Source organism: Callorhinus ursinus, unplaced genomic scaffold (genome assembly GCF_003265705.2).
Source record: "Callorhinus ursinus isolate GAN/ISIS: 27379988/994484 unplaced genomic scaffold, GSC_fseal_2.0 scaffold8, whole genome shotgun sequence".
Taxonomy (NCBI): domain Eukaryota; kingdom Metazoa; phylum Chordata; class Mammalia; order Carnivora; family Otariidae; genus Callorhinus; species Callorhinus ursinus.
Window position 1 is genome coordinate 36,423,388 of NW_027397070.1, and position 21,447 is coordinate 36,444,834.

The following is a 21,447-nucleotide window of genomic DNA, read 5'->3' on the forward strand; positions in this document are numbered from 1 at the left end:
TCTTTCCCTTTCTTTCCCCCTGGTTTCAGGTCTTTTCTGATTTGTTTAGAGTATATTTGCTGGGGACATTGTTAACCTGTTAGCATTTTGTTCTCTCATTCATCTATTCTCCTCTGGACAAAATGACAAGACGAAAGAAATCACCTCAGCAAAAAGAACAAGAGGTAGTACCGTCAGCCAGGGACCTACTCAATACGGACATTAGTACGATGTCGGACCTAGAGTTCAGAATCATGACTTTAAAGATACTAGCTGGGCTTGAAAAAAGCGTGAAAGTTATTAGAGAAACCCTTTCTGGAGAAATAAAAGAACTAAAATCTAACCAAGTCGAAATCAAAAAGGCTATTAATGAGGTGCAATCAAAAATGGGGGCACTAACTGCTAGGATAAATGAGGCAGAAGAGAGAATCAGCGATATAGAAGACCAAATGATGGAAAATAAAGAGGCTGAGAAAAAGAGATAAACAACTACAGGATCACGAGGGCAGAATTCGAGAGATAAGTGATACGATAAGATGAAACAACATTAGAATAATTGGGATCCAAGAAGAAGAAAGAGAGAGAGGGGCAGAAGGCATATTGGAGCAAATAATAGCAGAGAACTTCCCTAATGTGAGGGAGGAAACAGGCATCAAAATCCAGGAGGCACAGAGAACCCCTCTCAAAATCAATAAAAATAGGTCATCACCCTGACATCTAATAGTAAAACTTACGAGTCTCAGAGACAAAGAGAAAATCCTGAAAGCAGCTCGGGAGAAGAGATATGTAACCTACAATGGTGGATACATTAGATTGGCAACAGACCTAGCCACAGAGACCGGGCAGGCCAGAAAGGACTGGCATGATATCTTCAGAGCAATAAATGAGAAAAATATGCAGCCAAGAATACTATATCCAGCTAGGCTGTCATTGAAAATAGAAGGAGAGATAAAAAGCTTCCAGGACAAACAAAAACTAAAGGAATTTGCACATGAAACCAGCCATGAAAAGATGGAAAGGGGTCCTCTAAGCAAAGAGAGAGCCTAAAAGCAGCATAGACCAGAAAGGAACACAGACAATATACAGTAACAGTCACCTTACAGGCAATACAATGGCACTAAAGTCATACCTTTCAATAGTTACCCTGAATGTAAATGGGCTAAATGCCCCAATCAAAGACACAGGCTATCAGATTGGATTAAAAAACAAGACCCATCGATATGCTGTCTGCAAGAGACTCATTTTAGACCCAAAGACACGCCCAGATTGAAAGTGAGGGGGTGGAAAACCATTTACCATGCTAATGGACATCAAAAGAAAGCTGGGGTGGCAATCCTTATATCAGACAAATTAGATTTTAAAACAAAGACTGAAATAAGAGATGAAGAGGGACACTATATCCTATTTAAAGGGTCTATCCAACAAGAAGATCTAACAATTATAAATATCTATGCCCCTAACATGGGAGCAGCCAATTATATAGGGCAATTAATAACAAAAGCAAAGAAACACATTGACAACAATACAATAATAGTGGGGCACTTTAACACCCCCCTGACTGAAATGGACAGATCATCTAAGCAAAAGATCAACAAGGAAATAAAGACTTTAAATGACACACTGGACCAAATGGAATTCACAGACATATTCAGAACATTCCATCCCAAAGAAACGAAATACACATTCTTCTCTAGTACCCATGGCACATTCTCCAGAATTTATCACATTTTAGGTCACAAGTCAGGTCTCAAACGGTACCAAAAAATTGGGATTATTCCCTGCATATTTTCAGACTACAAGGCTTTGAAACTAGAACTCCATCACAAGAGGAAAGTCAGAAAGAACTCAAATACATGGAGGCTAAAGAGCATCCTACTAAAGAATGAATGGGTCAACCAGGAAATTAAAGAAGAATTAAAAAAATTCATGGAAACCAATGAAAATGAAAACACAGGGTTCAACATCTTTGGGATACAGCAAAGGCAGTCCTGAGAGGAAAGTATATAGCAATACAAGCCTTTCTCAAGAAACAAGAAAGGTCTCAAATACACAACCTATCCCTACACCTAAAGGAGCTGGAGAAAGAACAGCAAATAAAGCCTAAACCCAGCAGGAGAAGAGAAATAATAAAGATCAGAGCAGAAATCAATGAAATAGAAACCAAAAGAACAGTAGAACAGATCAACGAAACTAGGAGCTGGTTCTTCGAAAGAATTAACAAGATTGATAAACCCCTGGCCAGATTTATCAAAAAGAAGAGAGAGATGACCCAAATCAACAAAATCATGAATGAAAGAGGAGAGATCACAACCACCACCAAAGAAATACAAACAATTATAAAAACATATTATGAGCAACTCTATGCCAGCAAATTAGATAACCTGGAAGAAATGGGTGCATTCCTAGAGATGTATCAACTACCAAAATTGAACCAGGAAGACATAGAAACCCTGAACAGACCTATAACCACTAAGGAAATTGAAGCAGTCATCAAAATCTCCCAACAAACAAAAGCCCAGGGCCAGATGGCTTCCCAGGGGAATTCTATCAGACATTTAAAGAAGAATTAATACCTATTCTCCTGAAACTCTTCCAAAAAATAGAAATGGAAGGAAAACTTCCAAACTTGTTTTATGAGGCCACCATTACCTTGATCCCCAAACCAGACAAAGACCCCATCAAAAAGGAGAATTACAGACCAATATCCTTGATGAACATGGATGCAAAAATTCTCACCAAAATACTAGCCAATAGGATCCCACTGTACATTAAAAGGATTATTCACCATGACCAAGTGGGATTTATCCCTGGGCTGCAAGGCTGGTTCAACATCCGCAAATCAATCAATGTGATACAATACATTAAGAAAAGAAGGAACAAGAATCATATGATCCTCTCAATAGATGCAGAAAAAGCATTTGACAAAGTACAGCATCCTTTCTTGATCAAAACTCTTCAGAGTATAGGGATAGAGGGTACATACCTCAATATCAGAAAAGCCATCTATGAGAAACCTACAGCGAATATCATTCTCAATGGGGAAAAGCTGAGAGCCTTTCCCCTAAGGTCAGGAACGCGGCAGGGATGTCCACTATCACCACTGCTATTCAACATCGTATTAGAAGTCGTAGCCACAGCAATCAGACAACAAAAAGAAATCCAAGGCATCCGAATCGGCAAAGAGGAAGTCAAATCTCACTCTTTGCAGATGATATGATACTGTATGTGGAAAACCCAAAAGACTCCACCCCAAAACTGCTAGAACTCATACAGGAATTCAGTAAAGTAGCAGGATATAAAATCAATGCACAGAAATCAGTGGCATTCCTATACACCAACAACAAGACAGAAGAGAGACAAATCAAGGAGTCGATCCCATTTACAATTGCACCCAAAACCATAAGATACCTAGGAATAAATCTAACCAAAGAGGCAAAGGATCTGTACTCAGAAAACTATAAACTACTCATGAAAGAAATTGAAGAAGACACAAAGAAATGGAAAAACGTTCCATGCTCATGGATTGGAAGAACAAACATTGTGAAGATGTCAATGCTACCTAGAGCAATCTACACATTCAAAGCAATCCCCATCAAAATACCATCCACTTTTTTCAAAGAAATGGAACAAATAATCCTAAAATTTGTATGGAACCAGAAGAGACCCCGATAGCCAGAGGAATCTTGAAAAAGAAAAGCAAAGCTGGCGGCATCACAATTCTGGACTTCCAGCTCTATTACAAAGCTGTCCTCATCAAGACAGTATGGTACTGGCACAAAAAGAGACACATAGATCAATGGAACAGAATAGAGAGCCCAGAAATGGAACCTCAACTCTATGGTCAACTAATCTTCGACAAAGCAGGAAAGAATGTCCAATGGCAAAAAGACAGTCTCTTCAACAAATGGTTTGGGAAAATTGGACAGCCACATGCAGAAGAAGGAAACTGGACCATTTCCTTACACCACACACAAAAATAGACTCCAAATGGTTGAAAGACCTAAATGTGAGACAGGAGTCCATCAAAATCCTAAAGGAGAACACAGGTAGCAACTTGTTCGACCTCAGCCGCAGCAACTTCTTCCTAGAAACATCACCAAAGGCAAGGGAAGCCAGGGCAAAAATGAACTATTGGGATTTCATCAAGATAAAACGCTTTTGCACAGCAAAAGAAACAGTCCACAAAACCAAAAGACAACTGACAGAATGGGAGAAAATATTTTCAAACGACATATCAGATAAAGGGCTAGTATCCAAAATGTATAAAGAACTTATCAAACTCAACACCCAAAGAACAAAGAATCCAATCCAGAAATGGGCAGAAGACATGAACAGACATTTTTCCAAAGAAGACATCCAAATGGCCAACAGACACATGAAAAAGTGCTCAACATCACTCAGTATCAGGGAAATCCAAATCAAACCCTCAATGAGATACCACCTCATGCCAGTCAAAATGGCTAAAATTAACAAGTCAGGAAACAACAGATGTTGGCAGGGATGCAGAGAAAGGGGAACCCTCCTACACTGTTGGTGGGAATGCAAGCTGGTGCAACCACTCTGGAAAACAGTATGGAGGTTCCTCAAACAGCTGAAAATAGAGCTACCATATGATCCAGCAGTTGCACTACTGGGTATTTACCCTAAAGATACAAATGTAGGGATTCAAAGGGGTACGTGCACCCCAATATTTATAGCAGCAATGTCCACAATAGCCAAACTGTGGAAGGAGCCAAGATGTCCATCGACAGATGAATGGATAAAGAAGAAGTGGTATATATACAGAATGGAATATTATGCAGCCATCAAAAGAATGAGATCTTGCCATTTGCACTGGCGTGGATGGAACTGGAGGGTGTTATGCTGAGTGAAATAAGTCGATCAGAGAAAGACATGTATCATATGACCTCACTGATATGAGGAATTCTTAATCTCAGGAAACAAACTGAGTGTTGCTGGAGTGGTGGGGGGTGGGAGGGATGGGGTGGCTGGGTGATAGACATTGGGGAGGGTATGTGCTCTGGTGAGTACTGTGAATTGTGCAAGACTGTTGAATCACAGATCTGTACTTCTGAAACAAATAATGCAACATATTTTAAGAAAAAAGAAAAAGAAGAAGATAGCAGGAGGGGAAGAATGAAGGGGAGTAAGTCGGAGGGGGAGACAAACCATGAGAGACGATGGACTCTTAAAAACAAACTGAGGGTTCTAGAGGGGAGGGAGGTGGGGGGATGGGTCAGCCTGGTGATGGGTATTAAAGAGGGCACATTCTGCATGGAGCACTGGGTGTTATGCACAAACAATGAATCATGGAACCCTACATCAAAAACTAATGATGTAATGTATGGTTATTAACATAATAATAAAAAATTTTTTTTTAAAAGTGCCTCTTGAGTTCCTAGTCAAGATGGTGGTCTTAAAACATGCTATGGTCTCTCCTTCCCACCTCAAATTCCTAGAAATTACAAAACAGCTTATTGAAACTTAGATGAGGATCCCTCAGCAATCCTAGATTCAAGGAAATTATTGGGAATCCCTGCAAATTATTGGGAGACAGTATCTAAACATAGAAGGAAAACAAAGTTCCAACATCCAGACAAATGGACTGGAACTCAACAGCTATAAATACAAAATGATTGCTAATTATGACAAGAAAAGAATAACAACAGCATGAAATAAATTCTAGATGATGTCAGCATGATAGTCGGGATTTTTGGAAGGAAAAAAAAATTGAAAGAATTCCGTAGTTCTTTTCTTGGACAAGATAGAACGACATTGTAATTCTGAGCCATGTACATATATGTTAAAATATATATAAATCGGACATACATATATATGAAGTCTTTCAAAATACAAAATTTTATATTTTAAATATATGCAATTTATTGTATGTCAATGTTGAATAAAACTATTTTTCAAGGGGGTTAAGTGTGTGCATTAAAACTTTAGAATGCCAAAGGAATTATCTAGCTTCCAAATCATTAAAGGGGAAGTAAATAAACACCTATGACAACACCAAACACAACAAGACAGTCAATTCCACAAAAAGCAAAAAAGGGGGTGGGGGGAAAGAGAAGAAAGCATAGTAAACATAAATTAATTCCTATGAAGCAAAATTCAAATCAAACATAACTATACTAAACTCAAAAGGCAAAGCAAAGATTTAAACTTACAAATAAGACAATTTTAAATAACTCATGTATTAAGGAATAAATTTAAAGACAAAGTAGAAACACAAAATATAACAATAATGAAAGCATAGCATATCAAAACCTGTGGGGTATGCCCAAGGAGATTCTCAGAGGGAATTTTCAGCAACAGGTATATTAATAGAAAATAAAAATATTAACCTGAAGAATTGATGTTATTAAATTGAAACAGTAATCAATATGATCTACCTCCTATCTCAATCTTCCATTAAAGATAAAAACAAAATAAACTCAAAGAAAATGCAACGGTGAAAGTTTAAATTAATAAGCTAAATTACACATGAGAGATGATGGACTCTGAAAAACAAACTGAGGGTTTAGAGGGTAGGTGGGTGGGGGGATGGGTTAGCCTGGTGATGGGTATTGAGGAGGGCACGTTCTGCATGGAGCACTGGGTGTTATGAACAAACAATGAATCATGGAACACTGCATCAAAAACTAATGATGTAATATATGGTGATTAACATAACAATAAAAAAATAAAAAAAAATAAGCTAAATTACATTAATAACTTAAACTAAATTAAAAGTTTAACATCAGAATGGATGTCACAGACAACTTTTGTAAGGCAAAAATAAAGTACCAATGAAATGAAATGGGGTTTTTTTTGTTTTGTTTTGTTTTTTATTTATTTATTTTTTAAGATTTTATTTATTTATTTGACAGAGAGAGACACAGTGAGAGAGGGAACACAAGCAGGGGGAGTGGGAGAGGGAGAGGCAGGCTTCCCGCTGAGCAGGGAGCCCAATGTGGGGCTCGATCCCAGGACCCTGGGATCATGACCTGAGCTGAAGGCAGACGCTCAACAACTGAGCCACCCAGGCACCCCTTGTTTTGTTTTTTAAGTAGGCTCCACACCCAGTGTGGCACCCAACGTAGGACTTGAACTCAGGACCCTGAGATCAAGAGTTGGATAGTCAACTGACTGAGCTACCCAGGCATCCCTGAAACAAGTTCTTTTAAAATAACCAAAGAGAGGGGCGCCTGGCTGGCTCAGTCGGTTAAGTGTCTGCCTCTGGCTCAGCATCTGCCTTCATGATCTCAGGGTCCTAGCATTGAGCCCCATGTCAGATTCTCTGCTCAGCAGGGAGTCTACTTCTCCCTCTCCCTCGGCCCCTCCCCCCCACTCCATCTCTCTCTTTCTCTCTCTCTCAATAAATGAATAAAATCTTTAAAAAAAAATAACTAAAGAGAGGTAGCATATAAGTACATGAAATGATGTTCAACAACATTAGCCACCAGAAAAACAAAAATTAAAATCACACTGTCACTACACAGTGGATAAAATAAAACTAGTGACAACAGTAAAAGCTGGTGAGGAGGAACTGTATCACTCACACATTGGTGGGAATTTAAAATCGTACAACCTCTCCAGAAAACAGTTTGGTAGTTTCTTATAAAACTAAACACACAGTTACCATAAGACCCAGCAATTGCACTCTTGGGCACTTATCCTACCAATATGAAAACGTATGTTCACACAAAAAGTTGTCAACAAGTGTTTATAGCAGCTTTATTCACAATTGCGAAAAATTGAAAACATCCCAGATGTCTATTTATATACATACCATTTAATACTGCTCAGCAACTAAAAGGAAAGAATTATTGATACACACAACAATTTGGGTGAATCTCCAGAAAATTATGCTGAGTGAAATGTCAAAGCCAAAAGGTTATATAGTGTGTTTCCACTTATAGAACATTTTTGAAATGAAAAATCCTTACAAATAAGATATATTTTATGCTGGCTAATTGAACACGATAATAAAAAAAGGAAAAAAAAACCACAAACAAATGGAAAGCAGATTAGTGACTGCCAGTGGGTAAAGATGGGGAAAGTGTGTGTATAGGGGGTTGGAGGATGGAGGTATGTGTACTTATAAAAGGGTACCGGGAGAGATGACCATGGTGATGGAACTCTTTAGTATCTTGACCACAGCACTGTAAACACAGATCTAGCCATATGATAAAACTGTATAGAATACAAACACAGACACAAAGAAGTACAAGCAAAATTAAGCAAAGGTAAGATCAGTGAACTGCATCAATGTCAGAATACTAGTTGTGATACTACACTGTAGCTTCGCAAAGGAGTACCACCATCAGGGAAGCCAAGTAAAGAGTATATGGGATCCCTTTGTATTATTTCTTACAACTTCATGTTAATCTACAATTATCTCGATTAAAAAAATTAACAGAGATGAACTTTTGGCAAGTCTAATCTGAGACAAGGCACAAGTAAACATTAAAAAGAAAAAAAACCTTAAAATAATATCATAAGGGAATATTACGAACAACTGTCAATGAATTTGAAACCTAGTTAAGCCCAAGTTTTCTAGGAAAAAATTACCTAAATCATCTCACAAAGAAGTTAAAAATCTGAATCGATCAATAAATACAGAAGAAATTGAAACAGTAATCAATATGATCTACCTCTCTCTATGACACCCAATTCCTCCATGCAGGAAAGTTATTATGACAGACCTGAGACTGCCATCATTAGGAAGGTCAGTTTGCAAGGCTGGCTCTTGGCTGGTTTCTGGGATCTCAACCAGTAAACACTTCCCTACATTGATATAAAACTTCCTCTAAATGAGGGGCTCGCTGTGCCTAAATTGTTTGTATGAAGAATATGGTTTATGCTAAAAACCTGCATTCTTTCTGGGAGTCTGGAATTTTGGTGCACATTATACAAAGGGTGCTTATGTAACCAGCCCCCAATTTAAAAAAAAAAAAAAAAAAACCCTGGGTGCTGAGTCTTCAGTGTTCCTCTTTGGCACAGTTCATATATGTTCATCTTGTTGCTGGGCAAATTAAGCATACCCCATGTGACCCCACTGGAAGAAGACCGTGGAAGCTAGCACCTGGTTTCCTCCAGACTTTGTCCGCATTCACTTTTGCACTTTGTTGATTTTGCCTTACACCCTTTTGCTGTAATAAAGCTTAGCCATGAATAAAACTAAATACTGAATCTTGTGAGTCTTTCTAGCAAATCACCAAACTTGGGGGTGGTCTTAGAGAATCCTGACACATCCCTTCACTATCTAAAAAAAGGCAAAGGTCCAAATGACTTTTTGAGCAAGCTTAACCAAACCTTTAAGTAAATTAAAATTCTTTTTATACAAGCTGTTTTCAAACATCCAAAAAGTTACCCTATGTATTTTAAAAGGCTAATAGAACCAAACATGGCTTATGGAAGAACAGACAAACCTAGAACAATTTTAGAGTCTCATTGCAAAAGTCCTAAACAAGTTATTAGCAAATCAAATCTTGCCGTTTACTAAAAGAAAGAAACATCATGATCAGGTTGCTCAGGCCAAAAAACTTAACCTCTCTCTTCCTCTTATATCCTAAATGCAACTGAAAATCCTTAGAACTCTTGTTAGCTTTCCTTCAAAATAGAAGTAGATTTTTATCACCTCCACTACCATTCACCAAGTCTGTTCTGTCTCCATCATCTCCCTCCTGTTTCACCATGATGAGCTTCTCCACATCTCCCTCTTCTTCCCTTGCTCATCATTCCCATATGTCTGTTAGTCCAGAGTGAGCCTGCACAGCCACAAGGCAGGTCATGACACTCATCTGCCCAGAATCAGCAATGTCAGCCCATCTGACAAACTCTCTCCTCACACCTGAGTCCCCTAACCTGCACTGCTATCTCTGTTTCACAATGCACTTATCTCTTCCTACTAAAATTACAATTTTTTCATTTATCGTATTTATTGTTTATTTTATGCTTTCCATTATTAGAATGTAAGCTTCATGAACTAAGGAACTTTGGCGTGTTCACTGATGTAACACAGGTACCTAGAACATTGCCTGTACATGTAGACACTTAATAGTTTTCTAATCAATGTATATCTGAGAACTGAAAAATAGTTGAGGGCATGTGATGTGATGAGCACTGGGTGTTATATGCAACTGATGAATTATTGAATACTACATCTGAAACTAACAATGTACTATATGTTGACTAATTTAATTTAAATTAAAAAAACAGAAAAAAGAAAAATAGTTCTACATAGAGAGAGAGATCAATGCAATTCACTACATTAATGTGTTACATATACATACGAACTTCTTAACAGATGCTGAAAATTTTTTACTTTAAAAAAGTCTCTTAGCAAATTATAGGTAGGAGAAAAATTCCCCTGCTCCATTAAATAAAGAAATAGCAAACATCATGCTTTATTATGAAATGAGAAGCATTTCATTAAAATTAGAGAAAGGAAAAAACATTCTCACTTTCATAGCTACTATTACATATTTTACTGAGTATCCTAGAAATGTAGTAAAACAAAGAAAAAAGAGAAGGGGCTCGGGCTGCCATGGACGACAAGGCGTTCACCAAGGAGCTGGACCAGTGGGTCCAGCAGCTGAACGAGTGTAAACAGCTTAACGAGAACCAAGTGCAGACGCTGTGCAAAAAGGCTAAGGAAATTTTAACAAAAGAATCAAATGTGCAAGAGGTTTGTTGTCCTGTTACCCTGTGTGGAGATGTGCATAGTCAATTCCATGATCTTATGGAACTCTTTAGAATTGGTGGAAAATCACCAGATACAAACTATCTATTCATAGGCGACTATGTAGACAGAGGCTATTACTCAGTGGAGACTGTGACTCTTCTTGTGGCATTAAAGGTGCATTACCAGAACGCATTACAATATTGAGAGGAAACCACGAAAGCCGACATACTACCTAAGTATATGGCTTTTATGATGAATGTCTACAAAAGTATGGAAATGCCAATGTTTGGAAATATTTTACAGATCTATTGGATTACCTTCCACTTACAGCTTTAGTAGATGGACAGATATTCTGCCTCCCCGGTGGCCTCTCTCCATCCATAGATACACTGGATCATATAAGAGCTTTGGATCTTTACAAGAAGTTCCACATGAGGGCTCAATGTGTGATCTATTGTGGTCAGACCCAGATGATCGTGGTAGGTGGGGTATCTCACCACGTGGTGATGGCTACACATTTGGATAGGACATTTCTGAAACATTTAAACATGCCAATGGTCTCACACTGGTTTCTCGAGCTCACCAACTTATAACGGAGGGATACAATTGGTGTCATGATCAGAATGTGGTTACCATTTTCAGTGCACCCAATTACTGTTACCGTTGTGGGAACCAGCTTGCTATCATGGAATTAGATGACACTTTAAAATACTCCTTCCTTCAGTTTGACCCAGCACCTCATTGTGGAGAGCCTCATGTTACCCGGCGCACCCCAGACTACTTCCTGTAAATTCCTCCTGGGAAAACCCTGCCTTTGTATGTGGAAGTATACCTGGCTTTTTAAAATATATATATTTAAAAACAAAACAAAAAAAGCAACAGTAATGTATGTGTTTCTGTGACAAATTGGGATCTGTCTTGGTATTAAATCATATCATGAATCAAAATGTGCCATATTAATGATGAGCATTCAGCACAATTTGAGACTGAAATTTAGTACAACACTATATTCTAGATTGGTCTGTCTTAACAGTTTGCCTGCTGTATTTGTAGTAACCATTTTCCTGTGGACTGTTCAAGCAAAAAAGGTAACTAACTCCTTCATCTCCTTTTGCACTTATTTGGAAATTTTAGTTATAGTTAAACACTATGTTTAACTGGCATGGATTGATAGAGTTGGGGTTTTATTTTGAAGAAAAATTCACCAGCTAACTTCCACTTAATCCATTACCATTTATTTTATTGAAATGTATAGTTAAATTAACTGAAGAAAAGATTGTTGGGAGTATGTTATCATAACATTTAAAAAGGTTTCCCTTCATTTAAACTAAATTACTGTTTTATGTTGATCTGCATATTTCTGTATATGTGTCATGACAGTGCTTGCATCCTATTTGGTGTACTGAGCAAATAAACTTTCCATTTTAAACAAACAAACAAAAAAAAAGCAAATAAAAGAAAAAAGAAATAAAACATGTAGGCCAGGATGGAGGAGATAGTCATTAGGCAGGATTGTTACTTAATAGAAAACCAAATGGAATCAATTGTTGAAATACTAGAACTAAGTTCATAGTGTAACAAGATATAAAATCAACATGTAAGAATCAGTAATTCTCCTATACACCAGCAATGACCAATTAGACGGGTAATTTTAGAAAGAACATAAAAAAAAGTATTCAGAGAAAAGACTGTGAAATGCTCCCAGGAATAAACCTAACAAGAAATACTCAAGATCTTTATGGAGACAACTGCAAAACGTCCCTCCTCCCTCTCCCCTCTGTCTTCCCCCTCCCTTCTCCCCTCTCCCTCAAACCACGCCCTCTGGGCTCTGTTGTTGAGCAAACACCTCAGGCTATCAATCTCCCACCTCAAAGATTTGCATCCGTGGTTCCACTTGAAAAGTAGCTCTCTTTTCAAGACAGACATGTGGCTCAATTCCTCTCCTGATTCAACTCTGTTCAAATGTTACCTTATCAGTGAAGATTTCACTAACCAGAGTGCACACGTGCACGCATGCGCACACATGCGCTTTTATTGTTCTTTCTCCCGATACCCTACTTTATTTTTCTTCTGGGCACTTACCACTATGCAACATATTATATATTTGAATCTTATTTGTTTTGTCTTTTCCTCCACTAAAATATAAGCTGCTTAAAAGTAGGCATATTTTAATCAATGTTATATCTCCAACACCTATAACAGTGCCCTAAAAATAGTATGTGTTGAAAAAATATTTGCTAAGTGAAGGACATACGAGAATACCTGAATAAACTGAGATATTTACGTGCATGGACGGAAAGGTTGATGCTGTAAGTAAGCTAATGATCTAGATTTAACCTACGAATCCAATGCAACTTTTAAATTTTTTTTTTTTTTGAGAGAGAGAGAGCAAGTGTGCTCACACAAAGGGAGAAGAAAAGGGAGAACCATGGAACGAAGATGCTCAGACACTCAACTGACTGAGCCACCCAGGCACCCCTAAATCCAATGCAATCTTAATCAAGAGTCCAGTAGAATGTTTTCATGGAACTTGACAAGATAATTTTGAAATCCATACAGAAGAGTCAATACTCAGGAATTGTGTCCTACCAGATAGGAAAAGATATTACAAAGATGTACAAATTAATAAAACATGACATTGGTTCACAATTAGACATTCTGATCAATAAAACAGAATAAAAGAAGAACTGGGCCCATGGCATGTGAAAATTTTGTGTATGAGAAAAATCAGCATTTCAAGTTGGTGGATAAAGGCTTTTAACTAGTTAACTTTTGAAAACTCAAGAAATTAAAGTGTTTTACATACTCCTCTGTTTCACAAGATATATATATATATTTTTTTAAGATTCCATTCATTTATTTGACAGAGAGAGCGAGAGAGCACAAGCAGGGGGAACAGTAGAGGGAGAGGGAGAAGCAGGCTCCCCGCCAACCAGGGAGCCCGATGCGGGGCTTGATCCCTGGACTCTGAGATCATGACCCGAGCCGAAGGCAGATGCCCAAACATCTGAGCTACCCAGGAGCCCCAAGATATATATTTTTTAATTTATCACATTATATACCTGAAACTTACACAATATTATATGTCAATTATATCTCTATAAAGCTGGGTGGGGAAAGATACTGAAGAAAATATATATATATGACTGAAGATTACTTTTACCTAAGCCTGCCTACCTCTTAAGCTTCTTGTGAGGATTAAATGAGCTGATATATGTTAAAGAACAATAAAATCTATTTAAATGTCCCTAACACTAAGTCAATTTAGTATGAAGAATTATTTGACAATTTTATAATAACTGGAAAATTAATTGATGACAACAATCAAATCTTAATCTTATCTTTTAGTCCTTAAATGTGTGCTCATTCAAAACAGATTCTAGTCCTACATTCCCTTACCTTGCTCTGTTAGCTCTTAGTTTCTCTTATATCTTAATTTATTTTAATAATTGCTTCAAAAAACTCATGTACCGTATGGTGACTAACATAACATAATAAAATTAAATTAAATTTAAAAGCAATCTGCCATGTACAAATACAACATAATTAAATTTACAGTTGCTTTTATAAGCCATTTTGAGTATGAAAAAGGAAAAGGAACAGAAAGCTTCAACTACATTTTTTCACACTGAAGTAATATACACATAGCCAGGTATGTTCCCCTTAAAGGTGCATGGATTGGCATCTGTCTACTTAAGACTAAGCCCCTCCTGGGAATATAAATTGCTACATAAAGCAAAAAGTGGCTCTCTTTACTTAAACTGTGAAGAACTGCCTAACAAATATATATATATTTTTCCAATAACATCTACCTGAAAATGGTTTCTAAATTAGTACTTACTTTAAATTTTATTCCAAAGGAATAAAAATGTATGGAGGAAAGGTTGGGGCAGTGATTTGTCAAGACAAATGAAGCCACGGGATAAATCTAATACATTTTCTAGGCGTAGGATATAAAATGAGCCATGAATAATCAATAGTGAAATAAATCCAGAAACGACCACACGTTAAAATAAATTTGAAACTTCTTTATTTGAAGAGTAGTGGTGGGCAACTGATTCAGAATTGCAAGTAAGCTAGCAATGGTTTGTCTAATTAATAGGGACTCTCTAAATTCAATTTATATAACCACCTAGAATAATTATAGTGCTCAGGAGAAGTTGAAAGAGTAATAACACTATAAAATCCAAGGCAAAATGGTTTTTAACGCATACTGGAAGAAGCTTTGGTTTCCTAATGATTAATAATCATCACCTAAAATAACATAGTTTGTCAAAGAATTTTATTCATCTTTCAAGTAACTGTAGAGCAGTAATACATCCCTGAGGTTTAAAAGAAAAAATTTCTCTTGGCTTCCTTCCCGTACTATGCTCTTGGAGTCTTGGAGAAAGGAGCAACAATTTTAGTCTCAAATCTCCCCAACTAAAATCTCTCACCCTGTGTATGAAAGTCAAGGATTATTTGTCACTTCATCTTCAAGTCTGAGAAAATATCAATTAAAAAACACATTCAGAGATATTCCAGTAATGGAACTGAGTGAAAAAGGCTGGGTTTTTAGGAGTAAACACCACTCTAATGTGTTTTGTTAAAATAGGAAAATATATCAAGGGTTATTACAAAAAATTAGATTTGCTAATGATATATTAAGAACTCCCAGATTTAACCATATTCCTTCCACAAAAATAGAAATTGTTAATCACCATCTCACTTGAGTTACTCATGGTCGGTCATCATTTATGTTGGCCTAATGTGATCTGGGAAAGTCTCACTCGTGTTTATATTTTCAGGAGGCCTCCAAACCACCCCCTTTAAACTGAAAGATACAACAAAAAGAGAGACAATAGGGAAATAGAGGTAGAAAATGCCACAGGGATTCTGCGCCACCTGGGAACTCCAATCACTGAATAAATTGAGTGGAACTGGCCTCTAACAGACAGATGGTTGAAAACAGACAATTAAGCGATGCCTGCGTGGCTCAGTCGGTGAAGCGTCTGCCTTCGGCTCAGGTCATGATCCCAGGGTCCTGGGGTCGAGTCCTGCATCAGGCTTCTCCCCCTCTGCCTGCTCTGACTGCCGTTCCCCCTGCTTGTGCTCTCTCTCTCCCTCTATCTCTCTCTGATAAGTAAATAAATCTTAAAAAAAAAGAAAACAGATAATTAAAATCATGATTTTATATAAAATTTCATAAAAGGAAGATGTTACAATGTGGCTTCATAAGTGACTGGAACTGTTCATTTCCCAGGAATTTTCCATTGGAAGAAAAGAACATCTCTTCATTTCTCTCTTCTCACATTTACATGTATCTTACCTGCACATAAAACATACTGCATGTACATTTACACATGCTACATGTATATCTTTCTTGGAAGATACGTAAGGAACGTGCAGAATATCAGCTGTAAAGGGATCTTACATCACCCAATAAAACAAGAGGCTTATTAGATCATGTCACTACGATGACAGAACAATTGGGGTTCTAGGCTCTCCATAGTACAAGGACAAAATAACAAAATTGAGGCTAATTAGCAGGCACTATTTCTTACCGGTCCCTTAAAGTACATCTCAAATACCATGGGTTCCACAAAAACAGTTTGATGCCTATCTCAGCCCATTCAGCTTCTCCTGCTGTAACCATATAATTCAATAGTGGCTGTTAATGGTCAGACACCTGTGGGGTATGTTAATACGTATAATTTTCCCTCACCCCTCCTTACGGCTGCTGTAGCCACGGCGGCTTCCTTCTCATTACTCCTCGGATGTTAACACGGCAGGCACAATTGCATCAAAGGTCTATCCCCTAACTGTTCTCACTGTCTGGAAGGCATTTCCACCAGATAGGCACAGGGTAAGTCTCACTGCCTTGTCCTTCCTAATTACCACCTTCTCAATAAACATACCTGACTTCCTCCCTGCCTCCCACACTCCCAAATGCCCAGATCCACTCTACCTATCCTTTTTCCATCCGCTAATTATTGTCCTCATAATAGACTATTCATTCTCTTATTTACTATGTCTATTATTAATTGCCCGTCCCCCCCCTTTTTAGAATGTAAGTACCATGACCGCAGGAATCTTTTTTAGTTCACCGCTGTATTCTAAGAGCCACAGAACAGTATCTGACACATAGTAGGGGCTCAACAAATATTTGGCGAATGAACACAATGTCTCTAAGCCTCATACAACCCATCAGATAGGTAATATCGTTCATTTAAAATAAGAAACAAAACCTTAGAAAAGTCAGTAAATGGTCCAAGGTGACACGACCAGCAAGTACGGGAGCAGAAGTACTACACTGTTTGAGGGCATCCACATTATTGTATCTACTACTTTGACCTCAAAAGTGACATTAGTGCTATGCGTGCCTCATTTTCCCCACCAGCACAGTGTCTTATGTTCAGTAAACACAGGAGTATTCTAATAAAATGGAGCAGTGACCCTAAGAAGAAGCCAATTTTTTGACATGGTATAAAGAGTAACATTAAGGAACTTGGATGTTCCATAAACATAAGAGACAAGGGAAGGAGGAACAGGTCATAACCATCATTCATTGCCAGCAGTTCCAATTCTCAGAAAGTAAGCTGTAAAGGGGAAAATGGTAGTGCAATTAATAGTCCATTTTCTGGCACCACCATCCTTAAGAAAGTCAAGTCAAAGAACCCACCTGTCATAAGAGCCTACACATTCCCAGTTTCCTTAATCTTTCTTTAGAATGATTATCTTATATGCTTATTCCAGTCTGTGGGTACTAGTCTAGAAACAGACTTGAAATTAATAAAATAACACTTTTATTTGACAATCTAGAAATCAATGCCATGAATTTACCCCACCTTTCTTTGTGTCACTTTTTCAGCCTGAGTATGAAGTATTATTGCACTGAAAAAAGTATTTATTAGATATTATCATAAAGCTGGGCTTTTTGATATTTCCTTTATGTTCCCTTCTCTTACTACTTAAGGAATTAGGAACAACTTTAAATTATATTTAATACCCAGCCACTACACAACTAATAAATGTAGAAGTGTTTATATGTAGAAATACACAAGTTCCCCCTCACAATCTGGCAATTAATTCTATGCAAAGTACTGCCATATGAGGTATTACAAAGAGGGAGCATATGTGATGAAATACTCATGAGAATATTCACATTTCAAGTGTGCACACTTTGCTATTTGAGCAGTGAGAATAGACAGAAAGTGAATTCTCAAGCATAAATTATGATAAAAATTCCCATTAAATTTTGGATTTTACATTCTTTGAGAACAGGGTCTTTGTCTTATTCACCCTTGTAATTTCAAAGCTGAGCCAGTGTCTGGCACGGAACAGACATTCAATAAATGTTTATGGAATCAGATCAAGACACCACAGGTCTCAACCAGAGATCCCCCCTGCTCCAATTAAACAATATATGAAAAGTAACAATCTTTTTATTTAATTGGCTATCTGACTTTATAACTGGCCAAAACTCTTGTGAGGTTCCTACCAATTATTTGGATAGAACTAATTGTGTTTTTATCTTTTCTGCATTGAATTAATGCTATCAACTCACTGTATAAATTTGCATATTCTTCTAAGTCCTTCCTTCTCTGTTAACTGAAAGAGGGGGCTATATGTTTTGGCATGCACCACACTGAAAAAAATATTTAAGGCTGCCTAGATGGCTCAGGCAGTTAAGTGTCTGACTCTTGATTGTGGTTCAGGTCATGATCTCAGGGTTGTGAGATAGAGCCCTGAGTCAGGCTCCATGCTCAGTGGGGAGTCTGCTTGAGATGCTCTCTCTTCTCCTTCTGTCCTTTCCCCCAATCCCTCTCTCTCTCTAGAATAATAAATAAATAAATCTTTTTTAAAAAAATATGTAAGGCTTGTGAGTTTCCCAAACTGCTGTCACTTGTAGAAGAAATCTGATGAATAAATACCAGAGCAAGAAATGGAATACTCATGGGTAGTATGCTTATTTTCTTTCAGTGTAGACTTTTCTAGGGTTACAAATGCCATGAAAATGCACATACGATATTTAAATGAGTGAAGACAGTAAAAGTGAAAGTGGAATTGTTTATCCCCTGAACTACTTTGGAATAAGAGCCATATATTTATTTTTCTTCGTATCCCAATGTTGAACACATTGGCCCTCAATTTATGATGAAGCAAAAGTATAATGAGTGAAAAAATGTTATTCCAAAAAAGCATTTATAAAGGTCAGCTGTTCATGGAAGTACCAACAATTTGATAACAATCAGTGTCAAATAAAAGTACTGAATTTTTTTATTAAATAAATTTAATGTACTATGAAAGCATTTTATGTACATTACCTCATTTAATCTTCAATGCAACTTTAGTAAGAGAAAGGCATTAAAACTCCCATTTGACAGGAAACTGTGGTTTAAAAATAAGCAACCTACCCAAAGACACCCACACAGTACATGGCCCAGCCAGGATTTGAATACAAGTGAAGCCGATGCTCATATTCTTAACAACCATACCCTGAATAATTGATTATTGGGGAACACACTGAAAGGAACACTACTACTATTAAAAAAAGTCAATTAATTTCTTAACATCCAAATTCCTTAATGTTATTCCTTATAACATGGGAAAAAACTCGGCCTCTTCTTAGGGTCACTGCTTCATTTTATTAGAATAATCCTATGTGAGAAGTAATTCACTTCAGCAGAAAGACTTAACTGTCAGAAACACTAAAACAATTCAGTTTGTTGTATCACTGAGGTGCCTTTTCTGATTTTCTGATGAAAAAACAGTCTTTCCCCACTGCCATGTAAACCCCGGATTCTGTTCTGAAAACCTCCAGGCCAGAAAACACTACTAACAGGATTTGAGAACACAGAGAAGCTCTGGAAACGAAAGGTTTGCTTAGAGAGAGAAGCACGACCCTCTGTTGGGGTCGTTTTCAGTACGTTTTCAGTGCAGCACAGGCGCAAATAAAGGCTGAGACTCAGAAAACAGTCTTATTCTTTATGGCTCTCAATCCCAACAAATGATTGATTTAATTCAGCTGTAAGGGGACAGGTCCAGACGAAGGTCAAATAGCAGAGACCACCCGGTACATCTAGGCAATGTTCTATCAACTTGATCACTGAGAAGAGCCCTGAAAGATCCAGAAGAAATTCACGCAGGAGACACGGTGGTTTACTTTCTAGAAATGCAAGAAATTAGGGTTTGAGGATCCACACCGATGAAATAGGAATACAAACTAATATAAAAATTGAAGCTTACACTATAGTTTAAAATATGTTTAACTTCTAGCAAAGAGGATAGATGAGAAAACCAAGACCCTTGTTTTGCCCAGTCAACACAAGACCTGTGTTGCTCCTGTTACATAGTTTTACATCGTTATATAGTTCCTAGTTATTTCTGATGAGACTGAGCCCTGTGCATATAACTGCAAGACCAGGAACCAAGTGCTTACTGCTCCCTACTCAAATTTATCCTCACAAGAGGGAAAGAGGGCAAAAAGAGGAAAGAAGAAAAAAAAAAAAAAAAAAACCTTTTTTTTTTGCTTTGTCTCAAATACAGTGCTTGCCAAAAAATCAGTACATTCACACAAGTGCTGATCATTAATGATGTGATATCAACTGAAATCTATATGCCTCTTTATTCTAATGGTAGATTCTGCCCTGAAAACTGGAAGTGTTCTGCAGATGAGAAATTTATCTGCATCAAAATCCAGCATAATACCAGGCATAAAATCCTTTCTAATTGTACATGTGAAATCCTGCTTAATACTTGGTCTCACTATTTACTGGAAATGAGATGAGGGAAGAATTTGCTCAATGTGCCTGCCTGAAAATGGACCGAGCATTCTGATATGGTGCTCTCACATTGACCCATTTTCACAAATTCACTTAACTACTTGGACATCATCCTCTTAATTCTTAAAATCCAAAGCACACCCTATATTATCTAATGCCTTCACATTTCTATGCCTTGTTTCTTTTAATATCTGGTTGTTTTTCCACTCAAATTCCTTTCAAAGGACTGAACTGGAACTCGGTTACTACAAGAAGCATCCTATTACTATCCAAGGATTCGGTTCTTAATCGTTCTATCAAAAAGGGGGAATACTTTTCAGCATGAGACAGGCCATTTAGCCTTACTATTCCACTGCATGTCCATCTACCTAAGGGATGACAGTGTTCTCCAAGGCTAAAATACTGCTTTGGCATCAGGCTAACCTATATTCTAACCCTGAGTAGATCCTTTACTCTCTTTGTCTCAGTTTCATCTGAGAAATATTAATAATGTTATATTGTGAACTTAATTAAATGAGAATGTGTTTGTGAAAACTCAGTAAACTTTAAAGTAATTGACACATAACAGTTACATGGCCTGGTTCTGTGTCCTATTAAAATGAAGCTATTTCTACAATGTTGGGGTAGGTAAAGACAGTTTTATTAAAAATGTCTCAAAAACCAAAAGAATCCATGAAAGAAGAGTTTTGTTTGACCACATAAAACGTAAAATTCCTGCATGCCAAATAATAGATTAATAAGTAAATAAGCTACTAAAACAACACGGAAGAAATAACCATCATCTGGGGAAAATATTTGCAACATATAGAATAAACAGAAGACTCATATCCTTAATTGTGCAAAAAAAAAGGTAATAAAAAATCAGCAAAAAAGAAACTGCACACTAACAAAAATAATGGATAGAAGACATTACAAGGTAATGTGCAAAACATATACAAATGGTCACTGAACATAATGAATATATTCAACCCCACTAAACACTGAGTATTAGAAATTAAAATTAAAATGTTTTTCAACTATCAGACAGGC

General features: G+C 37.2%; 1 protein-coding gene and 1 pseudogene across 1 annotated transcript in view; one reads left to right on the top strand and one right to left on the bottom strand.

The window, feature by feature from the left end:
- KCNH5 (potassium voltage-gated channel subfamily H member 5) overlaps positions 1-21,447 on the bottom strand; it is a 313,954-nt gene that overhangs the window by 167,621 nt on the left and 124,886 nt on the right. The window lies entirely within an intron of this gene.
- Positions 10,517-11,765, top strand: LOC112822752 (serine/threonine-protein phosphatase 2A catalytic subunit beta isoform pseudogene; annotated as a pseudogene).